The following is a 17,382-nucleotide window of genomic DNA, read 5'->3' as shown; positions in this document are numbered from 1 at the left end:
TTTGCACAGGCCAAGGAGATACACACCCTCTGTATTCTCACTTATTTCTCTCACAGTCAATTGATCACCAGAAGAAGTAACTCTGAACAAACCTTTGTCATCCACAAACCAATGTAAGTTAATACATGAAGGTAAGGTAAAGGTAAAGGTTTCCCCGCACATGTGTGCTAGTCATTTCCAACTCTAGGGGCCGGTGTTCATCTCCGTTTCAAAGCCGAAGAGCCAGTGCTTGTCCAAGAATATCTCCGTGGTCATGTGGCCAGCATGACTAGACGCCAAAGGCGCACGGAACGCTGTTACCTTCCCACTGTAGTGGTCCCTGTTTTTCTACTTGCATTTTTACGTGCTTTCGAACTGCTAGGTTGGCAGAAGCTGGGACGAGTAACAGGCGCTCACTCTGCTATGCGGCACTCATTTATGCAAAACTGTTTAAGTTGTCCCAAACATGCTTTTTAAAAGGGCTTTCTTTGTTTGTTTTTTCTTTGAAAATGTTTATCTTCTCATCCAAGAAGCTTCTTCAATTCTGGTTGAACGGTGGCGAATGGAACAATTTGTATTCCTGAGCACTGATCTGTCATTAGCACTTTGTGGTCTGTTTTTAGCTCAACAAATATTTCAGAGTGCTAATAACCAGACGACTGCTAAGAAACATACATCTTTCCATTCGCCACCATTCAGCCAGAATTGAAGAAGCTTCTTGTTTGAGAAGTGAAATGTTTTCATAGAAAAAAAACAAGAAAATCCAGTTGCTTTTTAAAAAGCACCTTTGAGACACTCATGATTGAAAATTTCCATAGACAGGTTTAAGTTGTATCTTGAATTCTGGAAAAAAAATTCTCTGAATTGTAGGGGGCAATTTTTTTGTTCCTTTGGTCACGTCTGAAGTCCTACTTAAAATTCAGTTCATATGCTCATATTCTTTTCCTTAACTTGGATCCTGGTCCCTGTGGGTCATTTCCAAGTTCAGGGGTAGGCAACCTCAGCTCTTTTATGACTTATGGACTTCAACTCCCAGAATTCCTGAGTCAACTATGCTGACTCAGGAATTCTGGGAGTTGAAGTGCACAAGTCATAAAGGAGCCGAGGTTGCCCTACCCCTGTACCTTGTTCCTCTGGGCAATTTTCTGTCATGAAGCATGTGGTGTTGGAGACTCCAGCCTACACAGTACTGAAGAGAGTGTTATGGATGTTGTACTTAGAGACTGAAATTTCTGGTTTACCCTCTTTAAAAAAGACTCGGGTGACTTGACTGTGGGAGAAAGGAAGTTTTACAGTACCTCAATCCTTGACTACATGTAGACTGTAGTTTTCCCATAGGTTGAGTTCTTCAAGCAATAGTTCCCACAAGACCTCTAAAACATTGACTTCCCCAGATATTTATCAGAAGCTTAGCAAACTTCTCAACCTCAAGAATGTAAATTTCCCTAAAAACAACATCCAAGCCTTATAGAGTCACAGGCAAAAAAAAAATATTCATAGGGGCTTACTCTCAGTTGATTCATCTATATATGTCTCACAGCCCTATACAACATGCAATCCTTTATTATTTATATTTCGTGTTTCTTCAGCAACCAAGCACAGGATGCCTTTGCCAGAAAAATGAACGGACATATAATTTCTTAATGTGGAATCCTTGGTGCTCCTGAATTTGCTTCTTGAAGTTGTTTCATTACCTGATGAGATAATGTCGCCATAACTAGTGAATGTGGGGATTGCTTCCTGTTTTTATATATATAGTAGCTTGCTCCGCCAATGTTTTCTCCTTGGTAATTTCCTGATTAGGGTATGGTTCTCTGCTTTATTGTTTGTCTGGTGTTAATCCCTGCTTATCTGGGTCGCAATGGCTTGAGAGGATATGTTCTGGTCTTTTTGTTTCCTTCTTAGCTTTTTTATTGTCTCTTTTGAATGGTGTGTAAATGTAGTTTATCTCTATTTGTCTGTTGATGGCTGATTTGTCTGAATGTCGAGCTTCACTGGAAGGTATCATGGAATGCATTGGTGACCTTGAGAAAAAAAGTAGAAAAGATGTTGCCTAGGAAACAATGAGACAAGAAGGGGACAATCCCACAGTTGCTTGTCAGAGAAAGAAACTAAGGAAGGATCCACACTAATGGAGCAAGGAGTTAAAAGTAGAGAGCAGAAAGATTTTTACCTTCAGACTTGCAAGATTATTTTAATTTGGGCTTGCAGTAGAGTAGATTTAGTGCAGGGGTAGGCAACCTTGGCTCTTTTATGACTCGTGGACTTCAACTCCCAGAATTTCTGACTCAGCTATGCTGACTCAGGAATTCTGGGAGTTGAAGTCCACAAGTCATAAAAGAGCCAAGGTTCCCTACCCCTGATTTAGTGCATCTAGTCACGTTTACTTTTTAGTTTGCCTGGGAAGACCAATATCTGGAAGTTTTCTCTGACCATTAAGAAACTGCAGGCTGCTGCCCCCTTGTCTGATTTATTTTTTTTTTATTTTTTTGCACCAGAGACAAATTCCTTGGCCAAATAATGCATTCAATTTAATTCAATTCTCTTCTTTCTCAAGATCACCCATGCACTCTATTACAAAAGATCAGCAAAGCCCATCCATGAACATCAGCTAGCAGTCAGGAGACACAATAAAAAATACTTAATCTCACAACACATGGACAGACTCAACCATAGTTTCAGCTTGGAAACTGAGCATCCTAGACCAAGCAAAATCTCAAAACACTAGGGTAGGGTGGGTCTTCAAACTTGGTCCTTTTATGACTTGTGGACTTCACTTCCCAGAATTCCTCAGTCAGGCATGCTGGCTGAGGAATTCTTGGAGTTGAAGTCCACAAGTCATAAAAGGGGCCCATTTGAAGATGCCTGCACTAGGAAATTCCTAGAAGTTTGGCTGATGGTTGGTGCTGATAGTTGACGAGACCTTCCTGCAAAGAGAGTTTCTTTGTAATTTTTTTGTATATTTGGTCTTTCACATCTTACATTAATTTGGTTAATTGAGACTATCACTCCCAGACATGAAAGACCAGATCCACACATAAAGGTCTAATTAAACCAATTTATTGCTAATTTATTGCTATGCACAGGAATCTTCTTAATTAATGATTAGCACCTGTTTGGAGTTAGATAAGGGTAAACAAAATTCAGGGGGTGTGTGTGTGTGGACCTAGTTCACTTATGGCTATGTAGGGTTCTAGGCTAATCCCTCTTTTAACTCTACCCCCAATTTCTGCCAGTCCTTTTTCTACAGGTATCTTAGTGTTTCATCATAATAAAATCCAAGTGAGTATAATTCTGTTTACTGACATTCAGCCAAAAATACAATATTTCAGGAAAAAACCAGTTTTATAAAACCCCTTAAAGACTTTAAGCCAAGTGTGTTCAATCCACAGCCCGTGGGTAACATGTGGCCCTGGACAGCTGCTAATGTACCCCTATAAGATCATAATAAAAAAACATAAAAATAAAGGAAGTTGTTATTTATATGCACTAAAAATATCCCTTTTTATGACCCTGTAACCCATTAATTCAGGGTAGAGTTAAGATGACTGGAGACAGCTGAGCATTTACTAGCTGGATGCCCTTCCTGATGCCTATGTGGAGTTCACAGCACATATTTTTTCTTTGTGCCCTAGGAGAGAAATATCTGCTACCTAGGATTGAACTCTCAACATTCTGAGTGGGAGGCAAGCATCTTCACCACTAGGCTTCCATATCACTAGTTATATACATTAACTATATTGTTATATTTTATATACCCTCTAAGACAATTCCTCTTCACTTGATGTGGCCCGGGCAAGCCAAAAGGTTGGACACCCCTGCTTTAAGCTATAGCATGTCTGACTGATTGATGGTGATTGATTGATTGGTTGATTGACTTTTCTCTTTCTTCAATAATCAAGGCTTAATATTTAAAAACATAATAACTTCACATTATAGGTATAACATAAACAATATAACCAAAACTGGAATTAAAATTGAATTTAATTAAATTAATTAAACTTGGTAAAGGTAAAGGTTCCCCCGCACGTGCGTGCTAGTCGTTTCCAACTCTAGGGGCCGGTGCTCATCTCCGTTTCAAAGCCGAAGAGCCAGCGCTTGTCCGAGGACATCTCCGTGGTCATGTGGCCGGCATGACTGGATGCCAAAGGCGCACGGAATGCTGTTACCTTCCCACCGTAGTGGTCCCTATTTTTCTACTTGCATTTTTATGTGCTTTCGAACTGCTAGGTTGGCAGAAGCTGGGACGAGTAACAGGCGCTCACTCTGTTACGCGGCACTCGGGATTCGACCCGCCAAACTGCTGACCTTCTGATCGACAAGCTCAGCGTCCTAACCCACTGAGCCACCGCGTCCCTTTTAATTAAACTTGGTAGAAGTTATTATTCATAAATGAAGGCAAACATATGGGACCCAGGATAATGTTGCAGGATCCAATTTGGATCAGTCACCAGCACTAGAGGTTTTGTTCTTTCAAGTTCTCAGACTTATGCCAGAACCCATCTTCAGGGAACTTCTGTCTAGCAGAGTGTGTGTTTTAGGCTAGTCTGTGTGTGGTATTTATATGGTGCCTGTTGTGTGTGTGGCTTTTTAGTTGTTGATTGGGGTGTTGATGGCTGGCTATTAAGTCATCGGATGTTGTTTCCTTGTGCTGCCAAGCCCTCATCTGCTAAGTACTTGATAGGCTGGTGGTAAATCAGCACTGCTGTTGACTGATTTATTTAAGGAAACAATAGCCAATGGTTTGATCTGATGGGTTTAGGGGTATTTTAATGTTATTGTATTAATGTATTGAATTGGGCTGTAATATTTAATATTTTTTTTAATTTTTATATGTTATATTTTATTGTATTGCCCTGTACACCTCCCTGAGTCCTTCGGGAGAAGGGCGGTATAGAAATTAAATTATTATTATTATTATTATTATTATTATTATTATTATTATTATTATTATTATTATTATTATTATTATTATTATTATTATTATTATTATTATTTGGATCCTGCAACATTATCCTGGGTCCCATATCTTTGCCTTTGTTTATGAAATTAATAACTTCTACCAAGTTGAATTAATTTAATTAAATTCAATTTTATAATTCCAGTTTTGGTTATATTGTTTGTGTTATGCATATAGTGGGAAGTTTCTATGTTTTAAAATATTAAGCCTTGATTATTGAAGAAAGAGAAAAATCAATCAATCAATCAATCAACAGCATGAGTTGTTGATTGGGGTGTTGATGGCTGGCTATGAAATCATTGGCTGTTGTTTCCTTAAATAAATCAGTCAACAGCAGTGCTGATTTACCACCAGCCTATCAATTCCTTAGGAGGTAAGGGCTTGGCAGCACGAGGAAACAACATCCGATGACTTACTAGCCAGCCATCAACACCCCAATCAACAACTAAAAAGCTACACACACAACTGGCACCATATAAATACCACACACAGAATAGTGCAAAGCACACACTCTGCTAGAGAGAAGTTTCTGAGGATGGGTGCCAGCACAAATCTGAAAGTTCAGAAGACTAAGCCTTTCATCCCCGTGAGTGATCCGGATTGGATCCTGCTGTTAATTAAATTAAATTTAACTTAGCATAACTGAATTCATTTTAAGATTGGTTTCCAACCTGTAATGGTTGGTGTCACTTCTCATCACTTTCCTCTTCTTCTTTTTTCCTCTCTCTTCTACAGAACAACAACAAAATCCTGTCATCTTTCCCCTTTGGCCCTGCTGTAGCTCCAGCAAGGAAGATTCTAGTGTGGTAACTTTTGCTTGTCTGCTCATTCAATATGGTACAAATTCTTTGGAAATCACGTGGGAACCTAACCTTCCAGAACAGAAAGAATTCTCGGCGCAGCTAACGAGTGGAGGCTTGATCACAGCAAGTCAACTCACCGTCTCTTCCCCCACCTCCTCTGAAGTCAGTTACAAATGCTTTGTAAAAGACAAGACTGAACTTCACCCAGCTATCTTCAGACACAAATGTAAGTTTCTTCAAGAGGGAGGTTAAGTCCACCATAGGAGCTGGGACTCTGCCAGATGTGTAGGTCCAGCTTGGAGGAATAGTGTTCTGTAGAAACACAGAAGGTGACCATAGAAGGATGCATCTATGCTGTTTTCTTGGCAATGGGACAGAATTAGCTTTCCTGTTACCTTCTTATGGGTTTTTTTTTACTTGCCAGTCCAGCCTACAGTCCTGGGATTCCCTAAACCAGGGGTGTCAAACTGCCGGCCCACAGGCTGGATGCGTCACGAGGGAACTGCGCCCACCCCATTGCTGGCAATGGGGAAAAAGCGCCGATACGTTGCACGACGTCATGTGATGTCGTGAGTTTGACATGTCTGCCCTAAACTCTCCAATTCAAATACTACCCAGACCTGATGTTGCTTAACCTTCTGGCTCCAAATGAAATTAGGTGGGCACCACACTTGTTGAGGCCATGCTATAGTCACATTCAGGTTCTCTTGATGACAGGAGACAGGTTTGCCCATCAGGACAATCTGGAGATGACCAAAGATCTAGATTCCGAAGATAACATCCTGTTCAGACTCTTGAACAGGTTATCAACTTGCTTCTAAAGTCAGTTAAGTTTAGCATCTTTGACCTTCAAAAATAGTAATTGTTTGGAACTAGAATAGAACAGAATAACAGGATTGGAAGAGACTTTGGAGGTCTTCCCCTGATCAAGCAGGAATCCCTTTACCATTTCAGACAAGTGGTTGTCCAGTCTCTTCTTAAAAACTTCCAGTGATGGAGCATTCACAAATATCATAGGAAGCTTACCCTACCCCTTCCAAAGTACATCAAACCACACACAAAAAAAATCATTGGAATCTAAGTTTGGCTTGTTTCCTATACATGTTTAAGTTAAGGGGAAACAGGTGATGTTCTCCTTATTTGCTAGTGGGCAGAATGCCAGGAACATAGGTTAGTAGAGAGGAGTAGAGAGTAGAGAGCAGTGTGGAAGAGAGGAGAGGAGAGGAGAGGAGAGGAGAGGAGAGGAGAGGAGAGGAGAGGATTAGCCAAGTGTTATTGGACACACAAGCAATTTGTCTCCAGTAAAGAAAATAGTCTTCTCTAACTACAAGCATTTCTTAAGAATAGCTCTTCCAACAAACAATAACATTTTTCTACTTTCTATTCTCAGATTGCATCTGGCAACCTCAGAAGCCAGTTGATGTTCAGATCTTAACCCCCGGCTGTGGCAAACAGAGCTCAGTGGTCAGTGTGGAGCTGGTGTGCTTCTTGAGAAGCCTCAGTAGTGGGAAAGCTGAGGTGGAATGGCTGAAGAATGGAGTGAAGATGCAAGAGAAAGAAGAGGTGGCCTTGAGAACTGTTCAAGGAAAGGGTAGCGCTTACTCCAGTTTCACCCACCTGAACATCAGCAAAGAGAGCTGGGACAAAGGGGACCTCTACACCTGTAAAGTGACTCGCCCGCCAGGCAGTCAAAACATCACAATGCATAACACCAGCAAATGTCAAGGTGAGGATTGCCACCCTAAAGTGGCAAGGGTTTATCAGCTACAGAATGATGGATGGGTAAGAAGCAATCTAGCCAGATCATCAATTAATGCAGCGGTTCCCAAGCTTTCCGGCTTTATGAACCAGCAGAGGTAGCAGGGGGGAAGAGGAGACAGTTCTGCATGAGCAGGGGGTGCATGAGCCATGGTGGCACAGTGGTTATAAATATAGTACTGCAGGCTACTTTTGTTGATGGACGGCTGCTAACAGTTTGGCAGTTCGATTCTCACTGGCTCAAGGTTGACTCAGCCTTCCATCCTTCCAAGGTTGATAAAATGGGGACCCAGATTGTTGGGGACAATAGGATGACTCTGTAAACCAGGGCTTTTCAACCAGTGGTACTGGTACCACCTGTGGTACATTGGCACCTGGCAGCTGGTACACAATCATCCTAGAAAAGTGGTAGCTGGGGAGGGGAATGAGCTGAACCAGTGGCAGCACCACACAAGCCTGAGTGAGAGATGGCTGGAGCTGCAAGGCTGCTAGGGCTCAGCGGAAGCACCAGCATAAGTGTCAGACTCCAGCTGAAGCTCAGCACTAATCCTGGTGCTTCTGCTGAGCCCAGAAGAAGTGCCAATCAGCTGGAATGTTGCAGCATCTCCAGGGTCCTGTGATTTACAATCAGATGCTTGGCAACTGATTCATATTTATGACGGTCACAGTGTCCCAGGGTCATGTGAAGTGACCAAAACCTGCTGCAACCACCCAGCAGATGGGGGGAATAAAAACCAACCCCCCACTCCACCCCTGCTGCCAATCCTCAACAAAAATGTTCACAACAATGAAAACCTCGGACAGGAGGAACAGCGCCACAAGGTGGGCAGGCAGGTGTCTTGCTCGGCTGTGGCTTGGGAGGCACTTTTTTCGGTGCCATTGTAACTTCAGTCACTAAGCGAACTGTTGTAAGTTGAGGACTACCTGTACTTCATCACTTTTTTCCTTTTTTTTTGGTCATCAAGTTTTTGACACCTTGCTAGGCGACTGGTGGTCCTCGGATGTTGCCATATCCTAAAAGTGGTACAATGGGTGAAAAGGTTGAAAATCCCTGTGCTATAGGGTTGCAGAGTCCGATACAACTTAGCAACCAAACAACAAACTCAAAAGAGGGCTGTAAAGCACCGTGAAGTGGTATATGTCTAAGTACCATTGCTATAGCTACGTGCAAATGGAGCTTTGTGTGTGAGCACACACACCACTTAAATTAAATTAAATAATTAAATTAAATTAAATTTTTAAAGCCTCATATAATTTATTTATTTATTTGTTTGTTTCAATTTGTATACCGCCCTTTTCCCAAGGGACTCAGGGCGGTTTACAGGGCGAATTAAAACGGTGTAGTGTACAAATTAAAATAAAATAAAATTAATAGCCCCAAAAGAGTTTAAAGTTTAAAATTTAAAACCTTAAAACCCCACAGTCCAGGCCAGCTAAGTCAAATAGCCAAGTTTTTAGGTCCCAGCGAAGGTCGGGGGCGATCCGGAGTTCCGTTGGCAGTTGATTCCATAGGGCAGGTGCGCCCACAGAGAACGCCCTCCCCCTGGGGATCGGCCGCCGGCACTCCCTGACTGGCAGGACCCTGAGGAGACCCTCCCTGTGGGAGCGCACAGGACAATGGGAAGTGGATGCTGGCAGCAGGTGCTCCCTAAGATAATCCGGACCCATGCCATTTAGGGCTTTATAGGTCATCACCAGCACCTTGAATCTCACCCGGAGGGCAACTGGAAGCCAATGCAGCTCATGGAGGAGAGGCATTACATGGGAGTATCGGGAGACCCCCATCACAACTCGCGCAGCTGCATTCTGCACCAGCTGAAGCCTCCGAGTGGTCCTCAAGGGCAGCCCCATGTAGAGAGCATTGCAGTAGTCTATCCGGGAGGTCACAAGCGCATGAGTGACTGTACGTAGGGTGTCTCAGTCCAGATAGGGCCGCAACTGGCGCACCAGGCGAACCTGTTTAGGGCTTGGATATCCCTAAAACAATCTTTTTCAAAATGAATCTGCACATCCATTGGAACCTAATACAGAAGGCTGGCTGAGGATCCTAGATACAGATTAACAGAGTTGGAAGAGACGTTGTTGGTAGGTCATCTAGTCCAACCCCCTGCTCAAGCAGGACACCCTATACTATTTCTGACTTAAGATTTAAGGGAAAGCCATCTCCATGGAACCCATGCTCAAACTGAAGACGCAGCCAACTTTCAGACTTCAAGGCCACCACCTCCCTATCATAGTTTTGTAGATCTATGAAAATGCATCTCTTTAAAGAACTCCGTGGAGACCTATGAAGGTTCTGCTAACCATATCTTCACAATGTAATCTAGCTGGGGTTTAGCTTAATGATGTGATATAAGGAGGGTGGGGTGGGCTCCTTGGTGCTCTCTGAGCTTGGTTGTTGTCTTGGAGACATTATCCAAACTAGGTAGTCATCTGCTAGTCATCTGCGAACAGTGATTAACATCAGACCAACAATCAAGTAAATAATATCCCAATCAGGGAAGCGCCAGAAATAGTCAACAGTAAACAGCCCAACCAAAAAGCCACCAAGATCACTCTTGCAAACACTGAATATGAACTGAGGGCAAACCCCACTCCTTACTACCGGTAGCACTGGTCATGTTACCTAGTTGGGTCATGAAAGGTCTGCAAGAAAACCACCAAGGTCAGAGAGCACCAAGGACCCCTCATTTCAACCCTGAGCTACAAATATTCTCCTTTATCGAAGTAGTAGGCTTCGATTTTATTTTGTTCATTGAAATCCGAGACAGAGAATATATAGACCAAAGTAGAAATAATCTACATGCCAACTTTTAAGAAGGTCCTTACAATTCATGATTTTATTGTTGTACTTTCTTATGATTTTTAATCTTTGCTGAGTTATTTAGTGAGTGGTTGGTCAAACAACTAGGTAGATATAGATGTAAATATATAAACATCAACCTTGATGTTAGAGCTTTTCATGGGCAGCTTTTCAACAAGCGTCTCGCTTGGTTTTCTTGAATATTTTTTATCTTTAAAGAAGCTACTCAGGCTTGCAACTTCTTAGCAACTATGTCACTGTTAATGAATTATTAAAGATTTCTCCCCATGAAAACAAGAGCATTATCTTCAAACAGTATTATAATCCTTGTGTCATCTCTCTCCTGGCCTTCTCCACAGTGTGCTACGGTTGCATGATTCAGCCCACCATGTTTATTACCAAGCCATCTTACAGAAGCCTACTTGCTAAGTCAGCCGTCCTAGTCTGTACCGTGATTTCTCCTAACCTTGAAAGTGCTCAGATCGCCTGGCTTGTGGATGGCAAACCCAGCAGTCAGGGTGTGACTGAGAAGTTGACGACAGACACTAACGGAAGCCAGAAGTTGAGAAGTAACCATTCAGTGTCTTTGGAACAATGGACAAAGGGCACCATCTTTGCCTGCAAAGTAACCGGAGGCTGCTTTGAAGAACGCACAGAAGCCATCACCATCAAGAAGGCTACTCGTGAGTAGACCGCCAAGCCCCTTAGGGCCCATCAAGGAAGCAAGAACCACATATCTTCAAAATAAAAAGTTTTAATACACAAAACAGGAATAAAGAATCTTCGTGGTTATGATAGGGATTTGTCTTCACAAATTCACCCTTTCCTCCCTTGCCATTCTGTCTCCCTCCACATTTTTGAAGGCCAGAAAATCATGGCTGGGAGGGTGATGTGCACAGCCTACTAACCATAAGAGTGACTTCATTAAGGTAGAGTTTCTCTGAACATTTTGAATTGGCTTTTCTTAGGGTTTTGTTTTTTTTTGTTTGTTTTTTTGCATCTTAGGCTGATGTGTATGTGATAAAGCTACCGGCGAGTTCTTCTCATATCAATAGAGGTCTAGAATTTCCCCAAGTTCTTTTTCAGCTTCCTCACAATCTTTTACATGGCCCGTCTTCACAAATTCACCCTTTCCTTCCTTGTTGTTTTGTCTCCTTCCATGTTTTTGAAGGTCGGAAAATCATGGCTGGGAGGGTGATGTGTACAGCCTACTCACAATATTTTAAATGTCTATCTAGAGATGGAAAATTTTATCTAAGAGAATAACAGAGTTGGAAGGGGCCTTGGAGATCTTCTAGTCCAACCCCCTGCTCAGGAAGGAAATCCTACACCAATTCAGATAAATGGTTGTCCAATCTCTCCTTAAAAACTTCCAGTGTTGGAGCACCCACAACTTCTGAAGGCCAGCCGTCCCACTGATTAAATTTTCTAAATGTCAGAAATTTCTTCTTAGTTCTACTTTGGTTCTCTCTTTGATTAGTTTCTATCCATTTCTTCTTGTCCTGCCTTCGGGTGCTTTGCAGAATAGGTTTATATTTATATTTATATATTTATATTTATTAAATTTTTATACCACCCTTCTCCCGAAGGACTCAGGGCGGTGTACAGGACAATAAATATTAAAAACAAAGTACAAAAGTTAAAAAACAATTAAATATTATGCCCGATATAAACAGTAATTAAAAACCATTATAAAACCCCAACCCTTAACTCATCAAACCAGGCCGCATTGCTCAAATAAATAAGTTTTTAGATCCCGCCAGAAGGAGCGAAGGTCGGGGGCCATCCGGAGCTCGACCGCCAAGTGGTTCCACAGGTCTGGTGCGGCCACAGAGAACGCCCTCCCCCTCGGGGCCACCAATCGACATTCTTTGATCAGAGGCACCCTGAGGAGGCCCTCTCTGTGGGAGCGCACTGGGCAGAGGGAAGTTGACGCCTGCCGCAGGTGTTGCCGTAGGTAATCCGGACCCATGCCATGTAGGGCTTTGTAAGTCATTACCAACACCTTGAATCTCACCCGGAGGGCAACCGGCAGCCAATGCAGCTCGTGGAGCAAAGGTGTAACTTGGGAGTATCGGGAGACTCCCAGCACAACTCGCGCAGCTGCATTCTCCACCAGTTGGAGCCTCCGAGTGGTCTTCAAGGGCAGCCCCATGTAGAGAGCAGTACAGTAGTCCAGACGAGAGGTCACGAGCGCATAAGTGACTGTACGCAAGGCATCCCGGTCCAGGTTGACCCCTCCCCCTCTTCTTTGTGGAAGCTCCTCAAATATTGAAACACTGCTATCAGGTCACCCCTACATCTACCCAAACAGAAGATTTCTGAAACAACTATCTTGAGAGAGCAATTAGAACTAAAGAATTGACCAAGGGAGAGTTCTTCAAATCCAATCTTCTACCAAATAGAGAGGTTTCACACATGAGATATGCAGAAACACATCTTGAGAGGCACTGTGAAAAGTTTAGACAATGATTGGGAAAAGTCAAGGTCACCCCCAGCCTTAAAGCTCACAGGGTAACTCTGGACCAGCCTACCTCAATGTGTTGTTTGTTTCTTTAGCGCAGTAGTGGTGACGCAGTGGTTAGAATGCAATATTGCAGGCTAACTCTGCCAACTGCCAGCAGTTCGATTCTCACCAGCTCAAGGTTGACTCAGCCTTCCATCCTTCCGAGGTTGGTAAAATGAGGACCCAGATTGTTGGGGGTAAGATGCTGACTCTGTAAACTGCTTAGAGAGAGCTGTAAAGCATTATGAAGCAGTATATAAGTCTTAGTGCTATTGCTGTATGCTACCCATCTCATCAAGAGATGACTACTCAGCTTACAACCAAGAAAAGCAATGCAATAATATATTAAAACATTAAATAAATATTAGCACTAACACTGACTTAAAAGTTCACAAAGGGAGCAAAATGCACACACTGAGGAGGTGGGATCTTATCTCAGTCCATTAACCACTTTCAATCTGATATATCCCCATTGGGGCCTCATGAAGAGCCAGTTCTTCAGGCCATTTCAGAAGTCCAAGAGCTTGAGGGCAAAGCTCATCTTTGGGGTACAGTGTTCCAGGGATGGAACCACGGCAGAAAAGGCTCACTTCTGGATCCCCTCAGCCAGAATTCCTTGACTGACGGGGTCCATAGCATGCCCCTTCAGTAGGCAAATGAGATAGGCAAATCTCATTGAGAGGAGAGTGTTATAATTATAGATGTAAGAATTCCCATGTAAGTGACAATGTTTCCCCCCGAATAAGATCAGGTCTTATATTAATTTTTGCTGCAAAAGATGCATTAGGGCTTATTTTTCAGTTAGAGCTTATATTTGGGGAAATATGGTACTAAATGCATCTTTCTGGCTGAGAATCTTAACTGGGGCTTATTTTGGGGGTGGGGCTTACATTAAGAGTGCCCTGAAAAATCATGCTAGAGTTTATTTTCCGGTTCGGTTTTATTTTGGGGAAAACATGGTAAGGAAAGATGGGATACAAAACTAAGAAATACATTTTTTAAAAAAAACAACTACATCCTTCTAAAATAATTTCTATTCTTCCCCTAGATTAGAGAAGGAGGTAACATCTTCCCTGGTCTTAAATTTCCCTAAAAAATGAAATAAATATCCTGCCTCATTGCTTTACCAGGAGAAAAAGGCAGACTCTTTTTTCAGATAATTAAAAGGCAAAAAAAAATTGTGCAATCACAGTGGTGCCTCAAGCATTATTGTCTATAATATTTGGTTGTCTGTGATAGGATACAGCCAGATTGGAATGGCAGTTCAGTACTAGAAGATCATCATATTTCCCATGCACAGGGGTGTCCATTGAACCTTTGTCAGCATGACCCAGGAGTTGTGATGTCATCGCCCAAGCCCCACCCCTTATGTGCATGCTTTGACATCACGACACATGTGCAAAAGTGGCAGAGTTCATTGCCACTTTGCACACAATATGCTTTGGGCTGCCTCTCTGTATGCGCTTGGCTGTGAAATTACTGATTGGTTAGATCTGGGGAAAGAGAAGCATGGGACAAAAATCAGGACTTAAATTAGCAATGATAGCCAGTCAGTGGTTAAAAAGACTGGACTTAGACAGGGGAGACTCTAGCTGTTAATCAAGAAAGCCAGCTGTGTGCCTGTGGGCCAGTCACTCACTCCTTGTGGTAGGAAAAAGATTTTGAAAAATCACTTCCATGTGATGTTAATGGTAAAGTTGCATGCCACCCAACGTTCAATAATTTGGGGCAGCTCCCAACAATCATACAAAGAAACTGCTCTAAAACCAGTAAAAGATTAAGATAAAAGATGAAAAGTACAATCCGTCAAAGGATATCAATATTCCCTGCCAAAGGCCTGAGAGACGACCCATATCTTCACATCTCTTCTAAACAGTAGTACAATGGGATGTAAAAAAAAGGTAAAGGTAAAGGTTCCCCCGCACATGCATGCTAGTCGTTTCCGACTCTAGGGGCCGGTGTTCATCTCCGTTTCAAAGCCGAAGAGCCAGTGCTTGTCCGAGAACTGCTAGGTTGGCAGAAGCTGGGATGAGTAACAGGCGCTCACTCTGTTACGCGGCACTCGGGATTTGACCCGCCAAACTGCCGGCCTTCTGATCGACAAGCTCAGCGTCCTAACCCACTGAGCCACCGCATCCCTACAGTGGGATGTAGCAACCTACAACTAAGGAGAAATTTCCTGACAGTGAAAACAATTAATTCATGGAATGACTTGCCTTCAGAAGTTGTATGTGCTCCATCCCTGGAGGTTTTTAAGAAGAGATTGGACAACTGTTTGTCTGAAATAGTATAGGGTTTCCTGTCTGAGCAGGAGGTTGGACTGGAAGACTGGTGGCAGGTGGTGCTGTAGAGGACTCATTCTTCCAGGGCCCTGTGAGATGTTTGATCAAAGGAACCCAAAATATGCCAACCCTATTTGTTTGAATCAGCCAGGTGGATGTTATGGGAGAAAGGTAGTCCCTCAAGTAATCCATAAGTTTTATAGATAATCACCAACACATGGAACTGCAACTGGAAGCAATTTGCCAATCCTTGCAACTCAGAAAACCAAGATTACATGGGCATACTGAGCCACCCCCATTATTGTTTGAGCCACTGCATTCTAGACCACTTGAAGCTTCCCAGTGGTCTTCAAGGATTGCCCCAGATGCTGTAGTCAAGCCAGAAGGTGATTAGGGTATGAAAGTGGCTCCTCAATCTTGGGGGGGGGGGAAAGCATGGACCTCTTCCTCTAGTCACCAGGAGTCCAGACTAACTCAAAAGGTCACCTCAATGACAAATTGCACCAAAACAGACAAATTAGAGGGACGCTAAGATTCTGAGTATTGTCAAATATATATGCACCATGCTGTTTTCTGTTTTCAAAAGCCTGCAATTTTCTTTTCTTTTTCAATTTAGAAATGCAAGCGCCCTCCGTCGTCATTTCTCGAGCCCCCCTAGAGATCTCCCTCAAGAGCACCACTGCCCTCATTCTCATCTGTGATGTGAGTGGATTTTCCCCAGCGGAGATTAGCATCTCATGGGAAAGAAACAACGTGTCCCTGGACGAAAAACTGTACGATAACGGGATCGCCACGGAGATGGCAAACGGGTATTCCATTTATAGCATCTTAAAAATCAGCAGAGATGAACCAGGAGGAAAAGGAGGGAGCTACAGCTGTATAGTCCACCATCCTGCTTCTCAAACTCCGTACGTGGCCTATGAAAAAGTACCCATTGGTAAGTGGACCTTCTAAGGATGTCTCTGAAGGTATCACAATGAGTTATGTGGCGCGCGTGGATCTTCTGCAACAGATTCTTCACTGTAAAGGGTTAAAAAGCTCATAGATCAGAAACATCCTTTGGTTGAGCACAGCCAAAGAGGCAGGTCCATTATTGGAAAGAAGGACCTCATTACTAAACAATATTATTATTTGCGGGGCTACATGGTTATTATTCTGAGGGAGCCCAGTTGAAAATGTATATTAGGGAGCAGCAGAAAATGCATATTGGTCCTGATAAGAGTCCTTTCCCTCAAAATTATTCAAATCTTCATCGAAATTTTGTACCAAATTGCAAGAACACCTTATGAGATCTTGCAAGAATTTGGTCCTTCCTTTTCCAGCAAAACCATTACATCCAGTTGTGTAATGTTATCCAGAGTCCAGGAACAGCTGCTGAGCCTTGGTGGAGCAGTGGGCTAATGCTTCCTTAAGTAACACCAGCTGCCTGCAATTAGTGCAGGTTCGAGTCCCACCAGGCTCAAGGTTGACTCAGCCTTCCATCCTTCCGAGGTAGGTAAAATGAGGACCCAGATTGTTGGGGGCAATAAGCTGACTTTGTAATAATGCCGCTTGGGGGGGTGGGCCGAAAGCCCTAATAACCAGGCATATACATAGAATGAAGGCTATTGCTAAGCACATTGATTTGTGCTTCTTAGATTGTAAGCCGCCCTGAGTCTTCGGAGAAGGGCAGGATATAAGTGGGATTTTTTTAAAAAAAAACTTGCTGTTGCATATTTTTCTCTACTGTGATTAATGGAACACCAACATTTGAATATAATCGGCCTCTCTGAGTTGAGCTACTGTACGTAACAAAATAACAAAGTTGGAAGAAACCTTGGTGGTCTTCTAGTGCAACCTCCTGCTCAGGTAGGAAACACTATAACATTTCAGACAAATGGTTGTCCAACCTCTTCTTAAAAACCTCCAGCATTGGAGCACCCACAACTTCTGGAGGCAAGTTCTTCCACTGATTAATTGTTCTCACTGTCAGGAAATTTCTCCTTAGTTCCAGGTTGCTTCTCTCCTTGATTAGTTTCCATCTGTTGCTTCTTGTCCTGCCTTCTGGTGCTTTGGAGAATAGCTTGACTCCCTCTTCTTTATGTCAACCCCTTAGATATTGGAAGACTGCTATCATGTCAGCCTTAGTCCTTCTTTTCATTAAACAAACATACCCAATTCCTGCAACCGTTGGCTCCAAGCTTAAGAGCAATGATAATCTGGACTTAAGCAAATATGTATAAATATATCAATCAATTCTAATATTTTTAAGCATACCCAGAGTACCTCCAACAAGGGTAAGATATGGAAAT

At 42.7% G+C, this 17,382-nt stretch overlaps 2 gene segments (V, D, J or C); both read left to right on the top strand.

Annotated features, from left to right (window-relative positions):
* The window catches only part of LOC310649022 (Ig gamma chain C region-like), an 83,440-nt gene that overhangs the window by 19,460 nt on the left and 46,598 nt on the right, over positions 1-17,382 (top strand).
* The window catches only part of LOC310649326 (Ig heavy chain C region, membrane-bound form-like), a 58,522-nt gene that overhangs the window by 20,200 nt on the left and 20,940 nt on the right, over positions 1-17,382 (top strand). The window contains exons 2-5 of the C gene segment in view: positions 5,675-5,968; positions 7,133-7,468; positions 10,663-10,986; positions 15,708-16,028.

This window comes from Vipera ursinii (genome assembly GCF_947247035.1).
Source record: "Vipera ursinii genome assembly, chromosome: Z".
NCBI classification, from domain to species: Eukaryota; Metazoa; Chordata; class Lepidosauria; order Squamata; family Viperidae; genus Vipera; species Vipera ursinii.
This window is presented reverse-complemented; position numbering and strand designations above follow the sequence as displayed.